Source organism: Nannospalax galili, unplaced genomic scaffold (assembly GCF_000622305.1).
Source record: "Nannospalax galili isolate Female #2095 unplaced genomic scaffold, S.galili_v1.0 scaffold128, whole genome shotgun sequence".
NCBI lineage: Eukaryota > Metazoa > Chordata > Mammalia > Rodentia > Spalacidae > Nannospalax > Nannospalax galili.
Genome location: NW_008360322.1, coordinates 584,566 through 595,298, shown reverse-complemented (window position 1 = coordinate 595,298; position 10,733 = coordinate 584,566). Strand labels below are relative to the sequence as shown.

Here is a 10,733-nt window from a genome sequence, read left to right as displayed (position 1 = left end):
TATATATATCACCTATACCTAAAATAGAAAAGCTGCTATCAATTATAATTCTATACAACCTTCTGCTTTTCTGTTCACACTGGCTTGATTTTAGAAACAGTGCATGTATGAAGCAAATGCCTGCTTCAGGCAAGGCTCCGATGATACATGTTTCTTGCTCTGTCTGACCTTGAATACATAGCTATTTCTTGTTGCTTGGGATTCCTCCCTTGTGTTCAATAGTTGGTATTTGTCACTCCATAGCAGCTGTAAAACACTAAATCTAGAGAGAACAGTGAAATAAGAATATTTGTCACATGGACACTTAACTTTCCTTATGAAACTAAACTTGTCTCTGTGGAATACTTCTTAGCCCAGACAAAATGGCAAGGTGAACCGAGTGGCAGGGAGTGAAACTAAGCCAGGGACAGTGACTGGTAGTAGCTAGAATTAAGAAACCTTTGTCTTCGACTGTGCATGGTAATACAGTCCTTCTGTATTCCCAGGACTGGGAATGCAGAGGCTAGAGGCTGGGCTACATGAAGTTAACCTGGGCTACATGAAAAGATCATGTTTCAAAAAGCCAAAACGAGTCAAAAAACAAAAACAAAAACAAAAACAAAGTTAGTCTGTGGCTTAAATCAATTTAATTTTATTCTACAGTTAACCCTTGCATCAAGCTTTAACCTTTGCCTGAAATCTAAGCAGCTATTCTAGGGCTCCTACAAAGTGATTGAAATTTCACATCATAAATCTTAATGTAACAGTCTTTGTGGAGTTTGTGCCTTGTGTTCCTCAGTAGTTTCTTTGAACAGAGATTGATTCAAAGTAAACTGAATTTTGTTGTTGACAGGTACTTTGGGTAAAAAGGTGAATAAGACACAGTTTTAAGTGAGAACCAGTAACCTATTAAAGAGGAACTACAGTTACTACAGTTTCAATTAGGCTGAGGATGCAGCTCAGTGGTTGAGAGCTTGCCTAGCATGGGCAGGGTTCTGCATGTGATTTCTGATACAATAAAAGCAAAAGAATAGAAATAAGAAGAGCGCCCATTATAAACAGGTCATGAGCACATCTCCTAACTCTGCGTTCAATATCTGAGTTTACCCCTGAAATCCATTCTTTCCATTCTTTGCAGAGGATTATTTAGCTCCAAATTTTATCAGGTTCCTCTTGTATATGAGACCCTATGTCTTCTGCCCTCTGGCTGCAACCTGCTTCTCCAAGCTCATATGTTGCTATTTGTTTTTCTCTGGATCATCCTTCATATTCCTGTTTTCTTCTAGAACTTCTTGTTCAGTACTTCTGCCTAGAGCATTCTTCCCCATACTAACCATTTGCTGGCTGATTCTTTCTCATCTTTTAGGTCTTCATTGTATAGCACTTTTCCTATAAAATAAATCTTTCTTGGCCCATCTGAATATACAATCTGATTCTTCTTTTCTATTACCTGAGCAGATATCTCCACATACTAAACCTCCTCTGGGAAGGACAGCAATCTTTTCATGTGTGCTTAGCATGGTTATATCCCACACCATGTGCTCCATAGCTATTTACAAATTAATGAATAAATGAGTTAATGAATGAGTAATAACTGCTCTAAAACTTATCTTCAAAACAAAAATAGAAATCCAGACTACAATCCAACAGGCCTACTATCCAGGCCATTGTGCTTGGCCTTAAGGTCACTATGTAGCCTATGATAATGACCTTGGGCTCTTGATTTTCCTGGCTCTACTCCCCAAGTGTTGAGATTATAGACTTCTGCCATTGTAGTTGACTCTCATGTCTTTGTCTTTAAATAAGCACTCAAAACAGTACCTGAAATATTTGTATAGCTACCAGTCAGTGCTATGCTGAAAACCCATATGGATCAGCACTTTTTTAGTCATTTTAGAGGTGAAAAGAAACAGTCAAAATGACCTAATGTTATTTTTTAAAGGTGCACTGTGTGCAACTGCTTCATTTTTAGATGTATTCCCCTCAACAGAATGGGAAAAGCTAGTAAGGGTGCAAGGATGTACTGTTTATTGAGATCACTGATAAGCCCTAACATACATGATAGAATGTATGAACTCTGGTGGGTGAGCTGTGGGCAGGGGGTGGGAGTGTAGATAGGAGAGAGAGTCTAAATATCATTAAGATGTATTGTATGAAATGCACAAAAAGTCAGTAAAATATATTGAAAAATCAAGACTAGGGGATAATTTATTAAACCCTGATATGGTGAGAAGGTATGAAGGAAAGTGATAGGAAGTGGCATTTGATCTGGCCTTAAATAATGAAATAAAGCTGCATGTGGTATCATAAATCGTTAACCCCAGTACTTGGGAGACAAAGGCATGTAGATCTCTATGAGACAGAGGTTCAGTCTGGTCTATATAGTGAGTTCCAGGCCAACTGAGGCTACAGAGAGACCCTCCCTCAAAAACAAACAAACAAAAACAACAAAACAACAGTAAAGGATGACAAACAAGGAATTTCACCAGGAACATGAGGAAAGAAGAGAGAAATCAAAGAACTGCATGAGCAAATTCAAGGGTTTTCAGTGGACTCCCTAAGCTTTCATCTCCCAAGAAGCCATCGCTTCCGCCAAGCCTTCCTAGCAGTCCACCTTATGGAGATTAACCTTCCTGCGATGCATCTTAAGGAGATTAGATATTTCTTGTAGATGCGCTAAAAGTTCTTTCTGCCCCTGGGCTTTATAAAGTGTTTCTCTAAAATGAAATTTTAAGTAGGTTATCTAAAATTACCATCAGGAATATTAACTTTGGTGTTGTATTTATATAGCATTCTTTTTGTAAAGATGAAATTAAAATTAATTCTTAGCTGGACGTGGTGGTGCACACCTCTAAAGACCAACACTTGGGAGGCAGAGTCAGGTGGATCTCTGTGAAGTCAAGGCCAGCCTATTCTACATAATGAATTTCAGGCTAGCTGCAGCTACAGGGAAACCCCATCTCAAAAAAAAAAGAACAAAAAATTAATTAATTATTAATATTTGCTATAAATGTTTATTTGTTATTTTATTGTGTTTTATACAAAACATCTTAATCACCTTTATACCCCTTTCCCTATCTATGCCTTCCTATAGTCCCCCCCACACCAAACTTCATGCGTTCTTTCATACATGTTAAGGCCTTTCGAGTCAAATTAGTATACCCAGACATCTCAGTGCAAGTTCATCACAGTAGGAGGTGCATGACCATAAGGAATGACATCTTATAGGCCCCTGGGACCTTGCTCTCATTTGAACTTAAGCAATGGTGTCAGCATGCACAAGACCCATGCAAATTCAGTATTTGCTATTTTTACTATGTGATAAAAAAGGCAAATTGGTGGGAGAATAGGAGCTAGGGAAACAAACAAAGAAATACATAAGCCTGACAGTTTACAGTACTGAAGGTGTGTAATCACTACCATACAGAGTGTGAACACCTAACACAGGCATAACGGGTTGGAAGCCCACGGCAAAAGGCAACAGTCCCTTTTGAGGAAATAGGTCTCCATAGTCAGACTGACTTGAATGGCAGCCCCTTCTTCTTTGTATCAAATTCTTGTGTTGAATTCATGAATGGAGCACATTTCCTGTATAGGAAAATAATGTGTCTTCAGATTAATAGGAATAAAGTATATATGTGTAACTCATTCGTTTTAAACACTGACAGCCTCTCACTCAAAAGCATCATCTTTGGAAAGAAGAGAAGCTTAGGCAAGCTATCAAAGTTCCCTTAGAGTGGACACTTTCCAGCATTAATTATGGAAACCTCCTGAAGCATTTAGCTTCACACATGTGAACTGCAGTTATTTTATATAACAGCACTTCAAATCGTAACTCAGTGGCAACAGCCTTATTGGAAAGCCAGAGATTAATAATGAGTTTATTCAGCTTATAGCTTGAGGCAAAAACAGCCACAAAGCCAAGATCCCTGGGACTGCTGATCTTTTCAATGAAGGCCCCACTGCCCTAGAGCATAAGCATGAATTACTTTACTGCTTTCCAGGGTCTCTGTACCTTCCATGGCCTTTCGTTTTAGTATAAAAGGATGATAAATTTGTTTTTCCTGCCCTTTATATTTTAGCTAGTATTTGGTGTATAGTTATGTCCTTGAAATAATAAAAGTATGACAATAATAGCAATATTTGCTATTCATTTCATCACACATTTTAATGTTCTTTCTTTGAAAAAGCCCAGCAAAGTAAATATATTACATTCTCCTTCTTATATGAAAGGAATAGAAACTTAAGGAATTTAAGTTATTTCTCAAGAATATACAACAAGCAAACTTAATTCAGAGCCAGTTTTTCTGATTTCAAATTCCAGGCTCTTGACCACCTCTTTCTACCGTTCTATTTCTTTAAGCCCCACCTGAAACTTCTGTCTTATGTCCTACATGTAATATAGCCTGCTGACAGCTAGATCTGACTCCTGCTGTCTCTTTAAGAAAGTATTAAGGAAGTTAGAAATGTTCAGAGACTATCAGATATACATTTCAGTGTCAGCTCTGCCATTTCATAGTTGCATAATATTTTCCAGGTTAACTAACCTCTCTGATTCTCAATCTAAAAGATAATGAGTAAACATTAAAAAGACTTGATTAGGTTAGTTCGGTGAATTGGTGCTTAGCACAGTTCCAGTTCCAGGCATGAAGATGCAGTATGATACGGGGTTGGTTCCCAGGCCCCCTATTTTATGATGTCTCCATGTCTTCTCAATCTGCTTGGATTTTCTCCTATTGCTTCAACCAGTCACTGTTTTCTGGCATGCGATCTAGAATTTCTTTGTAGATCTAAAGCTATTCAAAAGCTGGAACCACTAAAGGGTAAGCATAATATGGATGCTTCTTAACATCTCGGAAAAGCCAAATTCAGTAAATGCTGACTGTACTTTCTTGATCAAATATGTGGACACATATGACAAAAAATGTATGGTATTTTAGTATATGAGAGCCTGTAGGAAATGTGATTGGTGCAAACTTAGCCAGTTCATGTGCTAAAACTGGAAGGATTCAGAGAAGATTATCATGGCCTTTCTGCAAAGATGACATGCAAATTTATGAAGCATTCCTCATTTAAAAAAAACTGTAGTTGGAAATCAAAGCATTTGAGCTTCTGAGGATATTTTTACTTTGCTGAACAGACTGTGTAACAAGACTATAACTTAAGATCAATAGTATACATTTTCCCTATTTGAAGATATAAAATGATTCAACATATGTTTCCAGCTTCTCAAGTTTATTCTTGACGTATGTCATTGGAAAAGAATAATGCTATTATGCCCAAAAGCCAATGGATTAAAGGACTTTAAAAGTGGTGTCTACACAAATTGAATATTATTGAAGCTTTAAAAAAATAAAGAATCCTCATCATTCACAACATGGATAAACCTGGAAGACATATGTTAAGTAAAATAAGGTAGACAAATACTGCATGTTTTCACTTATATGGGGAATATAAAATTAAATTTATAGAATCAGAGCATAAAATGGTGGTTACCAGGGGCTGGGATAGAGGGATGATAGAGAGTGCTAAAAAATCCATTTTGCTTAGACCTGAAGAACAAGATCTAGAGGTCTATTATATAGCAGAGTAAGTTCAGGCAATAACAGCATATTATCAAAACAGATGTTGCTAGACTAGATTTTAAGAGTTCTCCCCACAGCAAATTATTGAGGTGGTGCATGCATTAATTCATTTGATTTTACTATTCTATAATGCATAACAAACACATAGATTATGTGAATTAAAAAAAGAAGAATGTTGTATGGGAAATTTTAAGCCTGGAGACTTCATTGTAATGAATAGAATCTGAAATTCCCTAAATACTAGAACACATAAAAATACATCTGGGATTAGGTGACCTCAAGATGATTTCAAACACAGTGCCCTGTTTTGTTGCCCAGAAGCTGTTTTCAGAGAGGAGCTCTGGAGGAGAAAGAAGGAGGCCACATTTGTTTATAGAGATATTGCCTCTCCTAGTGTATTTTTCTCTCAAGTTTTTGTTTTTGTTTGTTTTACCACTGTGTAAATAATTCTGTGGAAAACCAAGAATAAAAAGGGCTTTTAAAAATATATGAGGCCTTACATAGAAGTTAGAATTTGAATTATCATTATGCTTACAACTCCTAACGTTCTTACCTAACATTCTTGAGCATCTTGGGTAGAGTGCCTATGAGCTATTTCATTCCCTCTGCCTTGGCTCAGAGTAAAAATAAAAACTATTCAATAACTGGTTTTTCCATGTACACATGCACCAAGTAACGCTGTCTTTTGCTTTCTCCCACTTAATTGCCACAAGGTCCAATGCCATAGATAATATCTGTCTCTGTTCCTCTCACATAATTTTGTGGAGAGGAAAAAATCCTAAAGCCTAGAAAATGAAATCATTTATTCTATATCGCATAGCTACCAAATGTAGAGGAGGAGTTTAAACTCAGGTCTGAGGACTGGGACCATATATCTCAGTGGTAGAGTGCTTGCCTAGCATATTCAAAAACCTGGGGTCTCTCATGCATAGGAAGAAAAAGAGACAGAGAGAGAGGAGGGGAGAGGGAGGGAAGGAGAGAGGGAGGGATGGACTGACAGAAGGAGGGAGGGAAAGAAGAAGAAAGGGAGGGAGGGAAGAAGGGAAACTGTTCTTGTCTTTCTGACTCCATAGACCATATTCTTAACCAGAAGTCTTCAAAGATACCTGGGAACGAGAATGACCTGGTAACTACTGCATTAGAACTTCCAGAGGATACTGTCCCACCGCTAAATTGTCATACAGTGAGGCCAGACATCGGGAAGCTCTACTCTGAGACATCACACTTAAATATCCTCTGCAATCAGTAGCTGCTAAATGAGCAAATGGTGTTGGTCATTCTTCCTCTAATAATCTATTCCTCTCGAGCAAATCTCCTCAATTTATAATTCAGAAATTCTTGTGAAGCTATGTATAAATTTCCTTTGTTGCAGGGAAGGAAATTATTGGAGATTGACTCTAGCGATCCTGTATGCTTAGCAGGTACTCTACCACTGAGCTATATCTCCATCCCGCGTCACTTTCTATATAGACAGTACGTCACTAAATTGTTCATGTGAGCCTGTACTCCTAGCAGGCCTTGAGCTTGCAATTCCCTTTCCATGGCCTTCCAAGAAGCAGGCTTGTGCTACCAGGCCCAACTCTCCTAATATCATTTTATCAACCATATGCTCATGGAAAAGCTTAGCCTCTGTAGTTATAGAAGGTCCTTGATGAAGGATGAAGTCAAATCAGAAAGGTAAAATCATGTCTTTGTTATCCCCCCTCTGGATAATCTGTCACTTCAGGCATCATCCATGCCAAGTATTCCTGGGTGGTCCAGAAGCACCCTACTTAAGTGTGGTGATACTTCCAACTGATTTACATTGTTCTGGCTAGCACACTCCTCAATAAAGTGATGCCACTCTTCCTGAGGCAATTGTTTGTTTTGTTTTCTAAATTTAAAGTTTATTAGTACTTAAAAAAATACAACTTTTACAGGACACTCAATGAAAAAACACATTTTTTTTTTAACTTTTACAAAAACTTTATTGAGAATTTCATACATGTATATAAGGTATTTTGATCAAAACCATGCCCACTCCCTCCCCTCAAGCATTAACACCTCTGAAGAGGTAACCCTAAAATCTTTTAAGGATTAGATACAAGTTCTCAAATACTTTTGACGTTTTTGGCCTTTGGAACAGAATATGTTGCTAACAGGCCCAAGGACATTTTGACTTTTAGCCAAGACACTGACTAGATTTCTTTGGGGTCTTTTTACCCTAACTGCCTAGCCAATTCCTACATTACTAGTCTTATCACACCATCCTCCAAAGAGGTTACCCAAATTGCCAATAGCGAATAGAGGACGCCGACTGCTCTGGATTCCTCCACGCTGAACAGGGATGCAGGTGAGGCAACTGGAGTACCCCTTCAGTGGGTCTTACTTGATCACGGTGAATGATCTTTTTGATGTGTATCTGTATGTGGTTTGCAAGTATTTTGTTAAGAATTTTTGCATCTATATTCATTAGGGATATGGGTTCCTCTGTTTCTATCATTTTGAATAATCTAAGTAGTATTGGTTGGAGATCTTCTTTAAATGTCTGGTAGAATTCTGCTGTAAATTCATCTGGGCCTGGACTTTTTAGGTTCAAATTTCTCTGAATTAACAGCCTCTCATGGTATCACATGTGGATTCTGCCCATTTAAGGACTTATTTTGTGTTGAAAATATGTTATATTCTGAGAGCACATTCAAAGGACTTAGAGGAAATAAACTAAATATATAAATACATTAGTATGCCTCTTAAAATTACCTATTCTTCTTCTTCTAAATGTTATAGTATATCCACACATGCATTTATTTACATATATACATTATAAGCTAGGCCCCACATATGATGGAAGACATGCATTGTTTTGTTTTTGTTTTTATTTGCTTTCTGAAATTGGGTGACCTCGATTATTATTACATATTTTAGGCCCATCTATTTTCCTGAAACTTTTATGATTTCATTTTTCTTTTTTTTAAATAATTTATTGAGAATTTCATACATGCATATAAGGTATTTTGATCAAATACATGCCCACTCCCGCCCCTCCAACTCCTCCCATATCTCCACATCACTTTTTTTCAGATAAATTCATGTACTCTTTCTTCTTTTTTTTTTTTTTTAATGTGGTTTTTTGCTACTTTAACATTCCCCCCTCTGAAGAGGTAACCCTAAAATCTTTTAAGGATTAGATAAGAGCTCACAAATACTTTTGATATTTTTGGACTTTGGAACATAGTATATTGCTAAGAGGCTTAAGGACATTTTGAGTTTTAGCCAAGAAACTGGGTACTTTTCTTTGGGGTCTTTTTACCCTAACTGCCTAGCCAGTCCCCACCTCCTATTCTTATCACACGATCGTCTGCAGAGGTTACCCAAATTACCAGTAAGGATTTGGAATGCAGACTGCTCTGGCTTCTTCCATGCTGTACAGGGACACAGGGTGAGGCAATTGGAGTGAGTCTATCTAAAAGATTCCCAAATTGCATAACTTTTATCTGTAGAGGGAAAAGAAAGTCCTTGACTGGTGAATAGGAGACATGAAGGAGAAGTAAAGGCAGGAGTAATTAGCATTACAAATTCTGGACAGGGAACTAGAAAAAAGTCAGAACAGGGCAATTTTCAAATGTTCATATGAGAGTCCATTGGAATTTCTTGACAAGGACTTCCAAAAGCATCCCTCTATTGAGTTCTTCCTCATTTTTCTTTTGTCTGCCAAGGCTGGACTTGAAAGTGATGGATTCAGGATTTGGATGTAGATCTTCTTTAAATGTCTGATAAAATTCTGATGTAAATCCATCTGGTCCTGGGATTTTTTTAGTCAGGAGGTTTTGTATTACTGTTTCAATTTCTTTTTGTGTTATGGGTCTGTTTAAGATGTTAATCTCTTCTTGGTTTAGTTTTGGTGGCTCCCATACCTTTAGATATCCATCCATTTCTTTTAGGTTTTCATATTTAGTAGCATATCGGGTTTTTAAAGTATTCCCTTATAATGTTCTGTACCTTTCCGGTGTCTGTTGTGGTGTTTCCCCTTTCATCTCTGATTTTGTGGATTTGGAGGTGCTTTTTCTTTCTTTTGGTTAACTGGGTTAGTGGTCTGTCAGTCTTATTTATCTTTTAAAATAACCAGCTCATGGATTTGTTGATTCTTTGTATTGTTTTCTTTGTTTCAATTTCATTAATTTCTGCCATGATTTTTGTTATTTCTTCTTGTCTGCTGGGTTTGGGTTTCATTTCTTGTTGTTTCTCAAGTGTCTTGAGTTGCAATATTAAGTCATTTATTTGTGTTCTTTCCAATTTTTTGATGTAGGCACTTAGAGCTACGAACTTCCCTGTAAGGACCACTTTTATTGTGTCCCGGAGGTTTTGTTGTGTTTTTTTGCCAGGAATTTCTTTCTTAATTTTTCTTTTGACCAATTGATTGTTCAGGAGTGTGTTGTTCAATCTCCATGTGTTCATGTGGTGACTAGGGCTTCTTCCGGTGTTGATTTTAAGCTTATTGCATTCTGATCTGATAGAATGCAAGGAATTATTTCAATCTTTTTGTATCTGTTGAGGTTTGTTTTGTGTCCCAGGATATGGTCAATTTTGGAGAAGGTTCCATGGGGTACAGAGTAGAAAGTATGTCTTTTGGTGCTTAGGTAGAATACTCTGTAGATGACTGTTAGGTCCATTTGATATATGGTATTGTTTAATTCAGATGTCTCTCTATTAACTCTCTGCCCTGTTGAGCTATCTAATGGAGACAGTGGGGTACTTAAGTCCCCTACTATTAATGAGATGGTATTAATCTGGGTCTTAAAGTCCTGTAGTATCGGATTAATCTGGGTCTTAAAGTCCTGTAGTATTGTTTTTATAAAGTTGTGTGTACCAGAGTTTGGTGAATATGTGTTCATAATTTTAGTATATTCTTGGTTTATTGTTCCTTTGATCAGAATGAAGTGGCCCTCTTTATCTCTTCTGATTATTTTTAAAGTCTATTTTGTCAGATTTTAGAATTGCAATGCCTGCTTTTTTCTTAGTACCATTTTCATAGTATATTTTTTTCCATCCTTTCACCTTAAGATAGTGCCTGTCCTGGAAAGTGAGATATGTTTCTTGCAGACAACAAAAAGATGGGTTTTGTTTCTTAATCCATTCACCTAGTCTGTGTCTTTTGGTTGGGGAGTTCAGTCCATTATAATTTAAAGTTAT

General features: G+C 37.1%; 1 protein-coding gene and 1 non-coding gene across 5 annotated transcripts in view; both read left to right on the top strand.

Moving 5' to 3' along the window:
• Jakmip2 (janus kinase and microtubule interacting protein 2) overlaps nucleotides 1-10,733 on the top strand; it is a 187,975-nt gene that overhangs the window by 103,988 nt on the left and 73,254 nt on the right. The window lies entirely within an intron of this gene.
• Nucleotides 4,953-5,055, top strand: LOC115068802. The gene has a single exon (XR_003848143.1). It is a non-coding gene; the product is annotated as a U6 spliceosomal RNA (small nuclear RNA).